A 15,128-nucleotide genomic window follows, 5' to 3' on the forward strand; every position below is an offset into this window, starting at 1 on the left:
TGTTTTTATGTGGTTAGACTGTATTGAAGTTGTAATTTGCGTTTTGATTGTTCAGCATGGCCTAGGATGATTCCTTAGACTTATTTAGAATATAGACGTTAGGTGACATGATTACTTTAGTTATTTCTGTATTCGAGATTGCAAGTTAATACCTTTAAGAACCTATATCTTGTTGCTTTGTATAACGTGCTTTCATATTGTTTAAATGGCATAGATGATGTGATTTATGCTAGAAACACTCTAAGGTAGCTTAGGATGCTCCCTGAGTCTCATTTCGATATAGACGTTAGGTGGTATGAACCCCTTTAACATGTTTCACCTTAAGGTGATAAATTTGTAAAATGTTAGGTCGATGCATGCTCATCTCTTACGAGTAGCTTTATGTTACTCACCCCTACAATACTGCGGCATATTTCAGGTACGAAGACTTGGTTCGTGACGCCTAGCATTCCTTGGATGTCATGTAGCTTTCAAGTTTCCATTTCATGCAAATGTTAGCATGAAATGTTATTTTGTAGACTTATATGTCAAAATATGTATATTTGATTCCATGTATGTAATGTGTACATAAGTGCACTCCTTTCAATGTATTTGACATGTATGAGATAAGGCTGGAGGCCAATGACATGTGTATTGTATTCTATATAACTTTTTAACTTCATGAAATATTGTGAAAATCTTGAAAAATCGCAAGTCATTGCTTCACCATGGTTGCATCGGGTGTGGGAATTCCATTTTTGTTCTTTCATAGGGTCTTATTAATCTTGTATGAAGTTTGGCCAAGGGCCAAACGGTCATTTGATCCCGTTTTGCATTTTTGGATTCCGAGTTTTCATTCCAAGTTCCATTTTTGCCTTTTTGCCCGTTGGGGGGTCGGATTTTGTATCGGTGCTATTTTTAAGTCGTGGACCATTGTAGCACGTCCAAATAGGTAAGTTACATTTGCGTGGGTAGTTGTTTCCGGGCAAAACCTTATCGTTTGTGTTTTGAGCGTCTTGTGAATTCATTTCGCATTTTTTTTTGCATATTCTGATCTTGGGGCATTATAGACTTTTCAAGGTCGTTTTATTTTCTTCTTTCAACATGGTTGAATAGAAAACATGATTTTAGGGGGGGTTTCTTTTCCATATTTTTCCAGAAAATGTCTTCTTGATAGCGGAAATCGCTTACGAAGTTCAGCTCTTAGTTTTTCAATTTAGCAGCTTTTTGGACCTCCATGACCAGATTTCATGGAGTGGCATTTTGGGCATTCTACATTGCATTTTTTTTTTAATTCTCATGCGTGTTGTATAGAAAATTCAATTTTGAGGGGGGTTTCTTCTTTGTGTTTTTCCAGAAAAATTCATCTTCTAGTCCGTTTTTGTTCTCAGCTGCAGACAGTCACTGTAGCAACTTTTAACCCTCTTGTTCAGTTCTGATCTAGGGGCATTTTGGGTATTTCACAGTGAGTTTTTTTCAATTCCGTTCATGTAATCAGGTAGAAAACTCAATTTTAGGGGGGGTTTCTTCTTCGTGTTTTTCTAGAAAAACTCGTCTTGACCTCCGTTTCAAGCCTCAGTTTTGGGCAGATCAAAAAAAATATAGCAGCAGCCAAGTGCTGCCACCAGCCATGTCCTTGGGCGCCGGCATGCGCGCCGGTGGGCTCGCGCATGAGCTTCGTGTGCGCCATGGCCTTCGTCGGGCCGCCGCGACGTCTCAACTTCAAACCCTTTTTTCTCCCTCGTCCAGACTCCAAATTGAGTGAACTTTTTTTTGAACTTGACTAATTTTTTGCTGTCTTTCCAACTGTATGCTCGGTTGCACCAGGATCTTCTTGGATAATTAACAGTTTACCCTTTTAGCCTTAAGTGCTCGTTTTTCTTCGTCAGGCCATTTTTCCTTCTTCCGGACTTCGAATCATGCGATTCTTGAGTCCATCCTGATTATTTTTTTGTTGTCTTTCCAGCGGTGTGCTCGGTGGCACCCGAATCCACATTTTTCATAAATGACTATTTTGCCCTTGGGGGCTTATTTGTCATATTTTTGACCTTTTGCTTCCACATCAGTTCTCATTGAGTTCCTCGACCTCATGGAAGGTCACTTTGACTTCTTAGAGTCTTGTTTTCTGTTTTCGCTTCCGCATATCAGATCCGTTATCGGATTATCCTTACGGTTCATCACCGGACATGCTAGCCTAAAAACCAGGGTCATCACACAAAGCCTCCGTAGTTGATAAAAATACATTTTCAAGCAAAATATGGCACCAATTGAATTCAAGTGCAAATATAAACTTGCTTGGCCCTTAGCCTCATGTCCTACATGTCAAATGCATTAAAAGGAGTGTACTTATGTACACTTTACATACGTAGAATCAAAGAATACAAGTTTGATATATAAAGCAACCAAACGATCCAAGGCAATGAAATCTTCAAGTCTTAAGTCCTGTACCTGAAATATACCCCAATAACGTAGGGGTGAGTAACATAAAGGTACTCGTAGGAGATGAGCATGCACCGGCTAGCGTTTTACAGTTTTATCACCTTAGGGTGAAACATGTTAAAGGGGCTCATGCCACCTAACGTCCATGTCAAGTGAGACTTAGGAATCATCCTAAGCTACCTAGATCATTTCTAGCATAGTCACATTGTTCATGCAATTCAAACAACATGGAAACATGTTATACAAAACAATTAGATATAGATTCTCAAAGTCTTCAACTTGAAATCCAAAATACGAAAACAACAAGAGTGGGTCATGCCACCTAACGTCTATGTTCAAAATGAATCTATAGGGTCATTCCTAAACTATATTTGAACATTAAAATACAATTTATGATATCAATGCAATTTAACTGACAATGGAACTTCCAATACAACGCACAATGCATGCTTTTACAAAGTTACATCTTAAGCTCAAAATAGGATGATGGTACAGCTAAGAATGAAAAGGACCACAATAGGCCAGAGGGTAATGATAGGGGAAACAACGAGTCATAGCTTGGACAAGATCGTGCCAACTAGCATTCTGCAATCTTTTGCAACAGTTTTTTTTTGGAATATATCTTCATGTATCCTCAAAACATCAAGCCATGTAACTCAGGATTGTTTTGTAATAAAGGAACAGGGAATGATAATACCTATTTTTGGCAAAACTTCCATTCTTCAATTCTAGATGATATGGTAACTTGATACCTGACTTTTCCCTTTAATTTCAAGTTTCAATTTTTAAACTTCACTTTTCATAAGTGTATGGCGTTTGACTTGTAATGCCAGCTGCCACTGACATTGCTAAGCGCCTGGCGCTTGGCTAGAATGCCACTTGCCACTCGGTATAAGTTTATTTTTGAGCAAGTGTTTGGCGTTCGGCTTGTAGTGCCAGCTGCTACTGACATTGCTAAGTACCTGGCGCTTGGCTAGAATGCCAATTGCCACTCGGCATAAGTTTATTTTTGAGCAAGTGTTTGGCGTTCGGTTTGTTGTGTCAGCTGCCACTGACATTTCTAAGTGCCTGGCGCTCGGCTAGAATGCCACTTGCCACTAGGCATAAGTTTATTTTTGACCAAGTGTTTGGCGTTCGGCTTGTAGTGCCAACTGCCACTAACATTGCTAAGTGCCTGGCGTTCGGCTAGAATACTGCTTGCCACTCGGCATAAGTTTATTTTTGAGCAAGTGTTTGGCGTTCGGCTTGTAATACCAGCTGCCACTGACATTGCTAAGTGCCTGGCGCTCGGCTAGAATGCCACTTGCCACTCGACATAAGTTTATTTTTGAGCAAGTGTTTGGCATTCAGCTTATAGTGCCAACTACCACTTGCTCTGCTATGTGGGAAGAATGCCAATTAATCTTAACCAAAATAAACTCTCTTTTTTTTTTCTTTTTTTTTTCTTTTCTTTTTTTTTTTTTTTTTTTTTTTAATAAAACTTGAGAATTTTGTACACTTGCAAGTATGTAAGTCAAAACGAGCATACTTTTCTGAATTGAATTCTACTTCTACTGGTAATACCTTTTCAGAGACGTGGCATTCCATGGTTTACTGACCAACCTTCCTACCATGGTCTCCAGGATGTATGCCCCCTTCCCTATGACTTTTGCAATCCTGTATGGACCTTCCCATGGCGAAAACATCTTTTTGACTATCCCCACCTTCCTTTTTAGAACCAGATCGCCAAGGGCGAAGTCTCTATGCTTCACCCTCTTGTTATGGCTATTTATTAGCGTCTGCTGATAAGAAACAAGCCTTATTACAACTGCATCCCTTTTCTCCTCCAGTAGATCAAGATTAAATCTTAACATTCTATCACTCTACTCTTGATTCCACGCTAAGCTTCTAACGGTTGGAACTAAATGCTCAATTGGTATCACTGCCTTAGTGCCGTACGCCATAGTGAATGGGCTCTCCCCGGTCGGCCGTCTTGGGGTTGTTCTGTAAGCCCACAAGACGTTCGGAAGCTCATTTAACCATTTTCCTTTTTCATTTTTGAGCTTCTTCTTGATACAGGCAAATATTGTCCTGTTCGTGATCTCAGCTTGACCATTAGCTTGGGGATGGCTAACTGCTGCCAACTTTTGATTGATTCCATATTCTTCCAGCAGCTCCTTCATTTGCTTGCTATCGAGATTGGTCCCATTGTCCATAACGATCGACCTTAGTACGCCAAAGCGACAGATAATATTATTCTAGATGAAGCGTCTTACTTGAGTTTGGGTAACACTAGGGTACGGCTCTGCCTCCACCCACTTGGTGAAGTAATCTGTTGCTAGTAGAATGTACTTGTTCTGTGATCTTGCAGTCGGCAGAGGGCCAACCACGTTCGTCTTCCATTGCTCGAAACGCCATGGCGTGGCCATTACGTTCAAGTCTTTAGGTGGTTGGTGTATCAATGGTCCAAACCTTTGGCATTTATCGCATCTTCTTGAGAATTCTTCTGCATCCCGTGCCATGTTTGACCAAAAGTACCCTTGTGTCATTGCTTTGTGTGCCAAAGATCTTCCTCCTGAATGATTTTCGCATACACCTTTATAAATGGTTCGCATGATCTATCTAGCCTCTGTTGGGGTAACATACTTCAAGTATGGACCCGAAAAGGACCGTCTATACAACTAATCATGCACAATAGCATATTTTGCGGCATTGGACCTGATTCTTCTTGCTTCTATTTGGGCAGCACACCATCACGTACGAAAACCATGATTTGATCAATCCAGCTTGGCTTATATGGTATAACATTAACTTGCTGAGCGCTCGAATCGGGTAGTTCATAAAAAATGGATGGCTGGATCAACACGTCAACCGGGATGACCCTAGCCAGTGTTTCTCCAGAACTGGATGCACTACAGGCCAAGCGATCGGCATCTTCATTATACTCCCTTGGCAACTGAATGAACTTAATCTGATCGAAGTCTTTTGCCTCACGCAGAACTGCGGTTCGGTATGCTTCCATAGTCTTATCTTTGGTTCTGTATTCTCCAGTTACCTACCGAACAATTAGTTGTGAATTGCTATAAGCAATTAGATTCTTGATCTTTAGCTCTTTAGCCAACTTCAGCCCAGCTAACAATGCCTCGTATTCAGCCTCGTTGTTGGTTGCTTTGAACTCAAGTTTGATCGCTTGGCTCAGCGTGGTGCCCTATGGTGTTTGCAATTTGATTCCAATTCTTGCCCCCATTTGATTTGAAGAGCCATTAACAAAGATCTTCCATAAGGAACAACTATAATCTTCCTCTAAGTCTTCAATATCACATTCAAGTAAGAAATCAACCACCGCTTGACCTTTGATCGGCGTTCTGGGTTCATATGTAATATCAAATGAGCTCAACTCAATGGCCTATTTTGTCATTCTTCTTGATAGATCTGGCTTGTGCAAGATCATCCTTATAGGAAAAGTAGTTAAGACAATAATTGGATGGGATTCGAAATAATGCTTGAGCTTCCTTTTCGCGTTGACCAAGGACAAGATCATCCGTTCGGCCTTTGAGCACTTTCTTTCTGGCTCGGCCATTGTTTTGCTGACATAAAACACTGGGAACTGATTGCTGTCTTTACAACGGATCAGAATGGCACTTGTTACGATGCTGGATACCCCAAGGTACACAAAGAACTTTTCATTTGGCTCGGGAGCAAATAGAACCATAGGGTTTCGCATGTAATCTTTTAGGCTAGTCAATGCCTGTCATTGTTCATCCCCCCAGGCTTGTCTTCCATAGCCTCGTGTTGTGTCAAAAAATGGTTTACAATGGTTTGAGAGCTTAGAAATGAATCGGCTCAGTGCAGCTATTCGACCTGTGAGTGCTTGCACTTCCTTAATTGTCTTTAGTTCTGCATTTCTGATCAGAGCTTCCGCCTCGGCTAGGCTAGCCTCAATTCCTCAATAATTGACCACATGTCCCAAGAATTGGCCAGAGCTTACGCCGAATGAGTATTTGGTTGGATTAAGCTTCATTCCGTACTTCCTCAACACACCGAACACATGCTATAAGTGCTCCAAGTGATCATCCTTCTTCTTACTCTTGACCACCATATCATCAATGTAAGCCTCTACAGTTCTACCCATTTGACTTTTGAAAATCTTACTGATTAGCCTCTGATAAGTAGCTCCATCATTCTTTAATCCGAATGGCATGACTTTGTAGCAGTAGGTCCCACGTTCAGTAACAAAAGAAGTTTTCTTTTTATCAATCGGGTCCATGGGGATTTGATTATAACCTGAATAAGCATCTAGGAAGGTTAATCGCTCGTACCCAATAGTGGCATCCACCATTTGATCAATCCTTGGCAATAGGAAGCTATCCTTTGGGCAAGCTTTGTTTAGATTAGTGAAGTCAATACATACTCTCAATAAATCCTACCTCGAGCAACCGATTAATATCTTCAGCTATGATTCGATTGCGTTCTGGATCAAATCTTCTTTGCTTCTGCTTCACAGGTTTTGCGTTCGGATCTGCATTGAGGGAATGACAGGACACAGAAGGACTAATCTTTGGCATGTCTGAATGGCTCCACGCAAACACATCTGCATTCTGAATCAAGAAGACAATCAACCCTAGTTTTTCCTCTTCAACAAGTCTGGATCCCACCCGCATTGTTCGGTCTGGCTTCTTATGGTCGATCTACACATCAAGAAGAGGTTCTGCGGTCAGAACTGGTAGCTCCTCCTCCTCACTTTTGTTGGGTGGAGGTTCCTATGATTGCTATCTTGGACTTACAGAATGGATGGGAATTTTCCCCTTTCTAACATATTTCAAAGTCATTGAATAACATTCTTTAGCTGTAACCTAGTTCTCATGAATGTCAATCACCTTGGTCCCATCTAGACCCAAGCATCACATCACTTAATGTAAGGTTGATAGGACACACTGAACTCTATGAATCCACCCTCTTCCCATCAAGAGGTTGTAAGATGGATGAATTTCTACGACCACAAAACTCTCAGTCAGAACTCTCTCAACAACTTGTATTGTGGGTTTAAGTTTCCCGGGTTCGATCTCGAGCCGGTCGAACGTTATTCTGGGCATGACATTTGCACTACTTCCTGGATCAATCAGAACTCTTCATACCAGGCATTCCGCAACTGTCAGACTAACAACCAGTGGATCTTCATGAGGAACCTGAACGCATAGCAGGTTTGTTCTGTCAAGCTTTATCTGTGCCACTGCGTTCTACTGTTGCAAAGCATGTACACTGTCAATCCTTCTCTTTAACTGGGCCTGGCTTAATTACGATCTGAGCAGCTCCTCTGACTCCGTTGTCTGTTCAGGTCAGCCATGAATTACATTTATAATCTGAACGGGCTGAGTGTTGTGGTGGTTCAACTTCTGATTTCTCTTGATCTGCTCAGCCGGTCGGTTCTGCTCTTGTGTCGGACCTTGAACATATCCTGCAAATTCCCCCTTTGCGATTAGCATCTTCACTTGCCTCCTTAGGTTCCTGCATTCATTAGTCTGATGTCCAAAGTCACTATGGAAAACACAATGTTTAGTTTGATCCCTCTGTTCAAGAGGTTGTCTGATTGGTAAGGGAGGGCGAAACTTATCTTTGTTTTCCTGATATAGCCTTGCCAGGGTAACTCTAAGTGGAGTAACCAACTCTTCCTTTCTTGGCCTTTTCTCTGCCTTCCAAGACGTCTGACGTTGTGGCTGAGCTTATTTTTACCGGATCTTAGCTTTGGACTTCTCTTCTGTAGAAATAATTGACGTCTTCCTTGCATTAGCTACCTCTTCTTCTTCTAGACGCACAAAACCATCAGCTCTCTCGTTCAGCTCATCCACGGTCTTCGCCATATTCACCACCAAGCTTGTGTGGAATGGTGTCCCTCGGTTTATTGCAAGTTTAAACGCTTGGACCATTGTAGACGGATGATATTCTATTACCATAAATTTGACAAGGTTGAACCGGGTGAGGAAAGCTTAGAGTCGTTCATCTTCGTGCTGCTTCATTGTGAAAAGGCTTGAAACATCCTTAGCCGAGCATTTATTCCCATAGCACTAGCTTATGAACTTATCACACAAGTCCTAGAAACTAGCAATTGAACCTTGAGCCAGATTCTTAAACCAATTGAGGGCTGACCCTGCCAAACTTATTGGGAAGCATTTGCGCATCAAAGGATCATTGTTAGTATTTAAAGCCATTTTCAACTGAATGTGGTAGATGTGGTCAACCGGGTCGGTTGTTCCATCAAACAGAATGAAGATCGGCATGGAAAACTTCTTCGGATTTGGAGCGTTTAGGGTTTCATCAGTGAACGGAGATGTAACCATCCTTGCTGATGAGCACAGTGCTTTGTTCTCCCTTAAAAATCGTAATGGAACTCCTTAATCGGCAGATCTCCTTTCTGACTGCAGTAATCAAATGTTGCCATTGAAGGTTGATAAGGTGGATCAAACGATTTGACCTCTGCAAACTCACTTTGCCATGGTGATGCTGCCCTACGATCGTACGCCGACGCTTCCTCTCATATGATCCATTCATAGTGTGGCTCTAAATGAATAGGTCCCTCTCGATCCTCTACTTGACGGACATTTGGAGGTTGATCGCCTACTAAGACTTCATCACGATGAGGATCTACGTGATTGACACCTTCTGGATGACCTTGATGAATAGCATTGAACAACAAGACTCCCTCTCCTACCAGAGGTGGTCTCGTAATAGTAGGAGCTTCACGACGCTCCATTCAAGCTTGCAATTCTGCATTTTCTTTTCTCAGGGCTTCGATCATGTTCATTAACTCATCGAGCTTTGACTGCTGGCCATTCTCCAAGGGATTTGAGCTCTCTTCTCCGATCATCATTCCTAATCGGAGCAAAGTCATTAACCGCGGATTTCTTAATCAGATCTGAGCTTTGCTAATGCAGACACACCAGATCTGGACTCAAACTTGTTGAATTCTGTTCTTAACTGGCCGGATTTGGATTACTTCAGCTACGAGCTTGCCGAATTCGGCAATCTCAATAAGTCGCAACTGCACAACTCGCCAGAACAAGCACAGATTAGATCTGTGTAGATCAGATGCCAACCTCTCGAAATCAACTAGAACCGAGATTCATCAAGACAGATCACAATTCCATCAATCTTGATTCAGCTTTCAGAGATCAAGCACCTTCTTCGTAGAGCGCTCTGAATCGAATCGATTTTGATCAACACCAATCAATCCTAGTCGTTCTTCCCACAGACGGCGCCAATTGAAAGTACAAAGAATTTTCCCCAATTCTAGAGAGAGAAACTTTACACTTCCAAAATATTTTCCAACCACTTTTCCCTCTCATTTCCGTCTATTTATAGACGATTACAATCACTCTTGGGCTGGACCTATCTTCTTTCCTTTTCTTTGGGCCCAACTTCTTTCATCACAATGTGGGCTTCCGTAATGACTTCCTAGACTTGGGCCCATTCAGCGAGGACTTGTTCCATCTCGGTCACCCATACCCTACCCGTTCTTAGCAATATGAATCATACCAAGCCCGGATCACTTTTGGTGTCTTCAACATTGACATGTGTGATTGAATTGAGGGTTATGTCTCTACACTAGTTTCTCTAGATTTGATGCATGTCTATGTATTGGTTTTGGATTTATTGGCTATCTATGGATTTTTGGGATTTTGTTCTCAATCTTGGATTTTTTGCACTTTACACTACTATATGCCATGATTTTTTCCCAGTTCTCAATTTTACCTCTCATTTATATCATTGACGCATGTGCTTTAACAGTTGTTAGTGTGACCATTTTTAGATAGGTTTTCAGAATCTAAGTTTGGAGGTGTGCCTTCTAATGCTAAGCTTCCGTTGTCGGGTCCGTTTTGCTTTGCCCATTTGGTATACTCTTTCCATTATCTGTTGCTTCTTTGCACATTGAGGGCAATGCACAGATTAAGTTTGGGGGTGTGTTTAGCATATTTTACATGTCACACTTACTTTCTATGCATGTGGTATAATTTGAGAGTCTTGGGCTATGATTTTGATCTTTTGAGGACTATGATACTTAGAATTTAAAAATTACTTGACTTGAGAGTCCAATACTCCTTGTATGCTTTGTGGATGCCATTCAGGAGTAAATTTTTTTAAAAATTGGTATCTTGCTTGCATTTGTGGTCCACATCATCCTGATCTTGTGACTGTTTTAAGATTCATTTTAGGATTCTACACAATCACAGGCGCACACTAGCATTCATTTATGGGATACATGCTTTGTTGACTATTGATTTGGTTATATCCTAATTGAGCTAGTAGTGCATTGAAAGCTTTCATTCTTGATAAAGGTAGATAACAAACCCTTTTCATTGAGTAGTCAAGATTCTAGCCTCATCAAGCATTGAATTTATCGCGCTAAAAGGTGGAAGGCCCAAACTCTAGGTTAATAATTAAAAAAAAAAAGTTGCAAAACCAAATAAAAAAAGTGAGGACTTCTCCTAAAAGGTGAGAAGTGGGAAATGATTAGATGGATGTAGTTTTGATTTATAGCCTAGTTGATTTGAGCTTGTAAGTCCTTAGGGGTGTTTAAACACCTAATGCCCTAAAGCTGTCCAATGTGGGAGTCATTAACCTAACGCTTGACCTCATAGATCGTTGGAAAGCTTAATAGGTCAACACATTGCACTATGCTTCCATCTTTGATCCTCTAAGTTAGTTAAAAAAAAAAAAAAAAAAAAAAAAATTGAGTGAAAGAATAAGCGCACCTAGATAAATAAAACTTTAATAAAAGGTCCACTATTTGTCTTGATGATCGATACTAGATTTGTATGCTAGTTTGAGGCCGGATGTGATTATTTCTTTGGTTGGCTTAGATAACAACATATTTGATACCGGTTCACTTAAAAAGGATTCTAGAGTTGTTTTGATTTGCATGATCATTATCTTAACGTGTGGAGGACCATACTTACTTGCTTAATGTTAAGATTTTGGGTGATTGCTTGGAAAGGGTTGAAAAATTACATACTTGAGGTAATTCTCTCTCAATGCTTGTTTTGTATATTGGTGCCTCTCGTGTGAGAAAGAGCTCAATGTTTGTGGGTACCATTTCTGGAAACCCTCATGAGACTTCACTCATCCACTAGGGGTAACCTAGGGGTTTAAAAGGCTTGTTGCATATACTAAATGCAATCAAGTTCCCTACGAAAGTGGCGTTATCTTTTTATTGCTTTCTAGTTCATAGTTATATAGTTTTTTATTTTCCTTGTAGTTCATTGGTAGGGATTAGCAATATCTAAGTTTGAGGGTGTGATAAGTGCTCAAATGTGACGCATTTTAGCACCTAAGCTAAGGTATTTTAGTTCATTCATCTATCTTACTTTCATATCTTAGTATTTATTTGTGTTTTTGCTTATTTCAGGTCAATAAAGTTCAAATAGGCTAATAAGAGCCATTTAGCTCAATTTTGGAGCCAAGGACCAAAGTTGGAAGAAGCTAAGAAAATGCACCAGAGGAACTTCGATCGATCGAAGGGAATCCCGATCGATTGAAGATGTCTACAATCGATCGAAATGAGGCGGTGCCAGCTCAGCAAAGTGGATAAGGCCCAAAAGATATTTTTGATGCCACGTCAGCTTCGATCAATATAAGCTAAGTATTGGATCGATCGAGAATCTTCGATTGATCGAGAATGTTGCTGGCAGTGAGCTGTCTAATTCCCGAGTGCGCCGATCTTTACCTAACCTGTGTAATTACGAATTTCCTCCAATCATAGGCTATTTTTCTAACTTGTGCCTACTCCAAGTAGAATGTAATTGATTCATTGAACTATATTGAAAAATATCATCATAGAGTTTATTACCAATTATAGAAATAATTCTCTCAAGGATGAAGATGATGATGCCAACCTCTAAGCTAGCCCTTGAGGGTTCCATGACCACTACAATGAGTGGCTAAATCCTTGGCTTGCTTCCTAAACCTAGCTTTTGTGTATTTTTGGGGATTTTAGTTGTAATAGATGTTTTGATCATGAATAAATATAAATCTTGTAATTTTTAATTGATTTGTATGGATTAATGCTTTTAATTGATCATTTGGTTCTATCCATATGTCTATGTATGCTAGAATTGATGTTCATGTTTTTGCCTCTAGATTTAATGAAATTGATGCATGTCTCTGTGTGTTGAAGTTGTTAATCTAGTGATGGTCAAGGCATGGTGCTTAATTGAACACTCTTGTGGTTTATTTAATGGTTCATACTTAATTCTTGACGGATTGTGCCACACTTTTAGTTTAATTAGTTTAATTTTCATGTCTCTAGCATAGTTGTAGTGTAATTGCTTTAATTTTTTAGGTAGGTGGGCAATCCATTCTTGTTGTTTGATGTTCCATACTTATGAATGCAAAGATTACATGTCTCTAGATATTTGTGTGTGCCCTAATTGTGGTTTAATTGAATGGTTAATGGTCTCATTTGATAGTTTATGATACTCACTAGATTGATTAGACAACCTATGCTTATTTGTCATCTATGCTTAGTTTTTAATTAGTGGCACACACACACATTTTACAACTTAAATTTCTCCATTAATTTACAATTGCTAGTGTTTGGTGAAGTGAAGCTTAGTGGTGAACTCTTAGCCCCAAGACCTCTCTCTCCCATATCTTTCCCTAATTTCTAGATTGTTACTTACTTGCATTGTTTTAATTGAAGCTGAGTTTAATTAACCAATCAAACCATCTTTTGATCATTCGACTTACTAATCCAAAATTGATTTCCAAGCAGAATACACTCCAAATTCCCTTGGGACGATCCCTGTTTACTCTAGCTATATTAATAGTTAGTAGTAGTAGTGGTATTCTATAAATTCAAACTTGGCCACACTACACACATTTGTGCTTTGGGTCAAATGACACACCAGTAGCAAATACTTATCCTCCACAACACAAATCAATCAACAACAAGCCTCCACATACAATGATCCCATACTCCCATGCTTTCAACAAATGCACAAAAATAAAATGCCTCCACGCGGGCCGACAATAAACAATGAAATAAAATGCCTCCATGCGGGCCGACGATTTAATTAAGCAAGAGGAGTTAGAATATCTTACAAAGGGTCTTAAAGCAACTTCAAGATATTTTTGAGCTTTTTGCTTTGCTTTGCTTTGCAATTTTTTTTATTTATTATTATTTATTTATTTATTTATTATTTTTAGCTTTTTATGTTTTGCTTAGCTTTGCTTGCTTGCTTGAAATTCCTTTACTTTGCTTCTCTTGGCTCCAAGTACCTAGCAAATCAAGAGTAAACATAATAAGAAAACAAAATAAAATAAAAATAAAACAAGGATCAAATGAGTACTAATTCCTAATTAATTCCAAATACGACGTTGTTAATCCCTGACAACGGCGCCAAAACTTGACAAGGTCGCTTGTATATACCAAAATTGATTTGTGATTTGGTGGCCAAGTTTGAATTTATAAAAGCCATTACCACTATTAACTACTAACGTAGCAAAAGCAAATAGGGATCATCCTAAGGGATTTGCAAGGTATTCCGGAATTAATGTTCGATTAGTTGGTCAAATGATCAAATAGGGGTTTGGTTGGTTGAATTAACTAATGGCTTAATTAAAATCATGCAAATTAACAAAAATCTAGAGATTAGGGAAAAGTGAATGAGAGAAAAGTCTTGGGGCTTAAAGTTCACCACTAAGCTTCACTTCACTAAACATTAGTAATTGTAAATTTAAGGGAAAATTCATGTTGTAAACCAAATGTGTGTGTGTGTGTGTCATTAATTGAAAACTAAGCATGGTTGGCAAATAAACATAAATTTTCTAGTCAATCAAGTGAGTAGCACAACTTATCAAATAAAGCCATTAACCATTCAATGAAACCACAAGTAATGCACACACATAAATCTAGAGAGATGTTCTACTTGCACTAATAAACATGGATCATCAAACGATAAGAATGGATTGTCTACCTATCTAGAAAATTAAAGCAATTACACTACAACTATGCTAATGACATGGAAATTAAACTAATTGAGCTAAGGAAGTAGCATAATCCATCAAGAAATAAGCATGATCCATTAAAAAATCCACAAGAGTAATCAATTAAGCACCATGCCTTGACCATCACTAGATCTATAATTTCAACACACATAGACATGCATCAAACTCGTAAAACCTAGTGTTAAGTACATGAACATTCATTCTAGCGTATATAGACATATGGATAGAATTAAATCAACTGAAAGCATTAATTCATACAAATCATGTAAAAACACAAGATCTATATTTATTCATGGTTAAAATATCATCTACAACTAAAATCCCCCAAAATCACAAAATACTAAGTTTAAGAAGCAAGCCTAGGGGCTATATCTGGCCCCAAAAGAAGGATCTAACCACTCATGGTAGTGGCCATGGAACCCTCAAGGGTTTTCTTCAAGGTAGGCATCATCTTCTTCTTTTTTGCTTTCTTCCTAAAACCCTAGTTTTAAAGAGAGAAACTATTTCTATAATTGGTAAAAAAAATATCTAATTGAACAACTAGAGTAACTCTATACAAATTGGCTCATTTAATTTAAATACAAGCCTCTTATAGTAGCCAACAAGTCAAAAATAAGGCTTTTGATTGGTGAAAACTCGCAGCTACAAAAGTTGGTAGAGTTTCGGCGCGCTCGGGAATTAGACAACACACTACCAGCAGTCACTTTAATCGATCGAACAGGACTTCGATC

Source organism: Cornus florida, unplaced genomic scaffold (assembly GCF_030987335.1).
Source record: "Cornus florida cultivar Cherokee Brave unplaced genomic scaffold, ASM3098733v1 CherokeeBrave_3.0.0_Hap2_Chr06, whole genome shotgun sequence".
Taxonomy (NCBI): Eukaryota; Viridiplantae; Streptophyta; class Magnoliopsida; order Cornales; family Cornaceae; genus Cornus; species Cornus florida.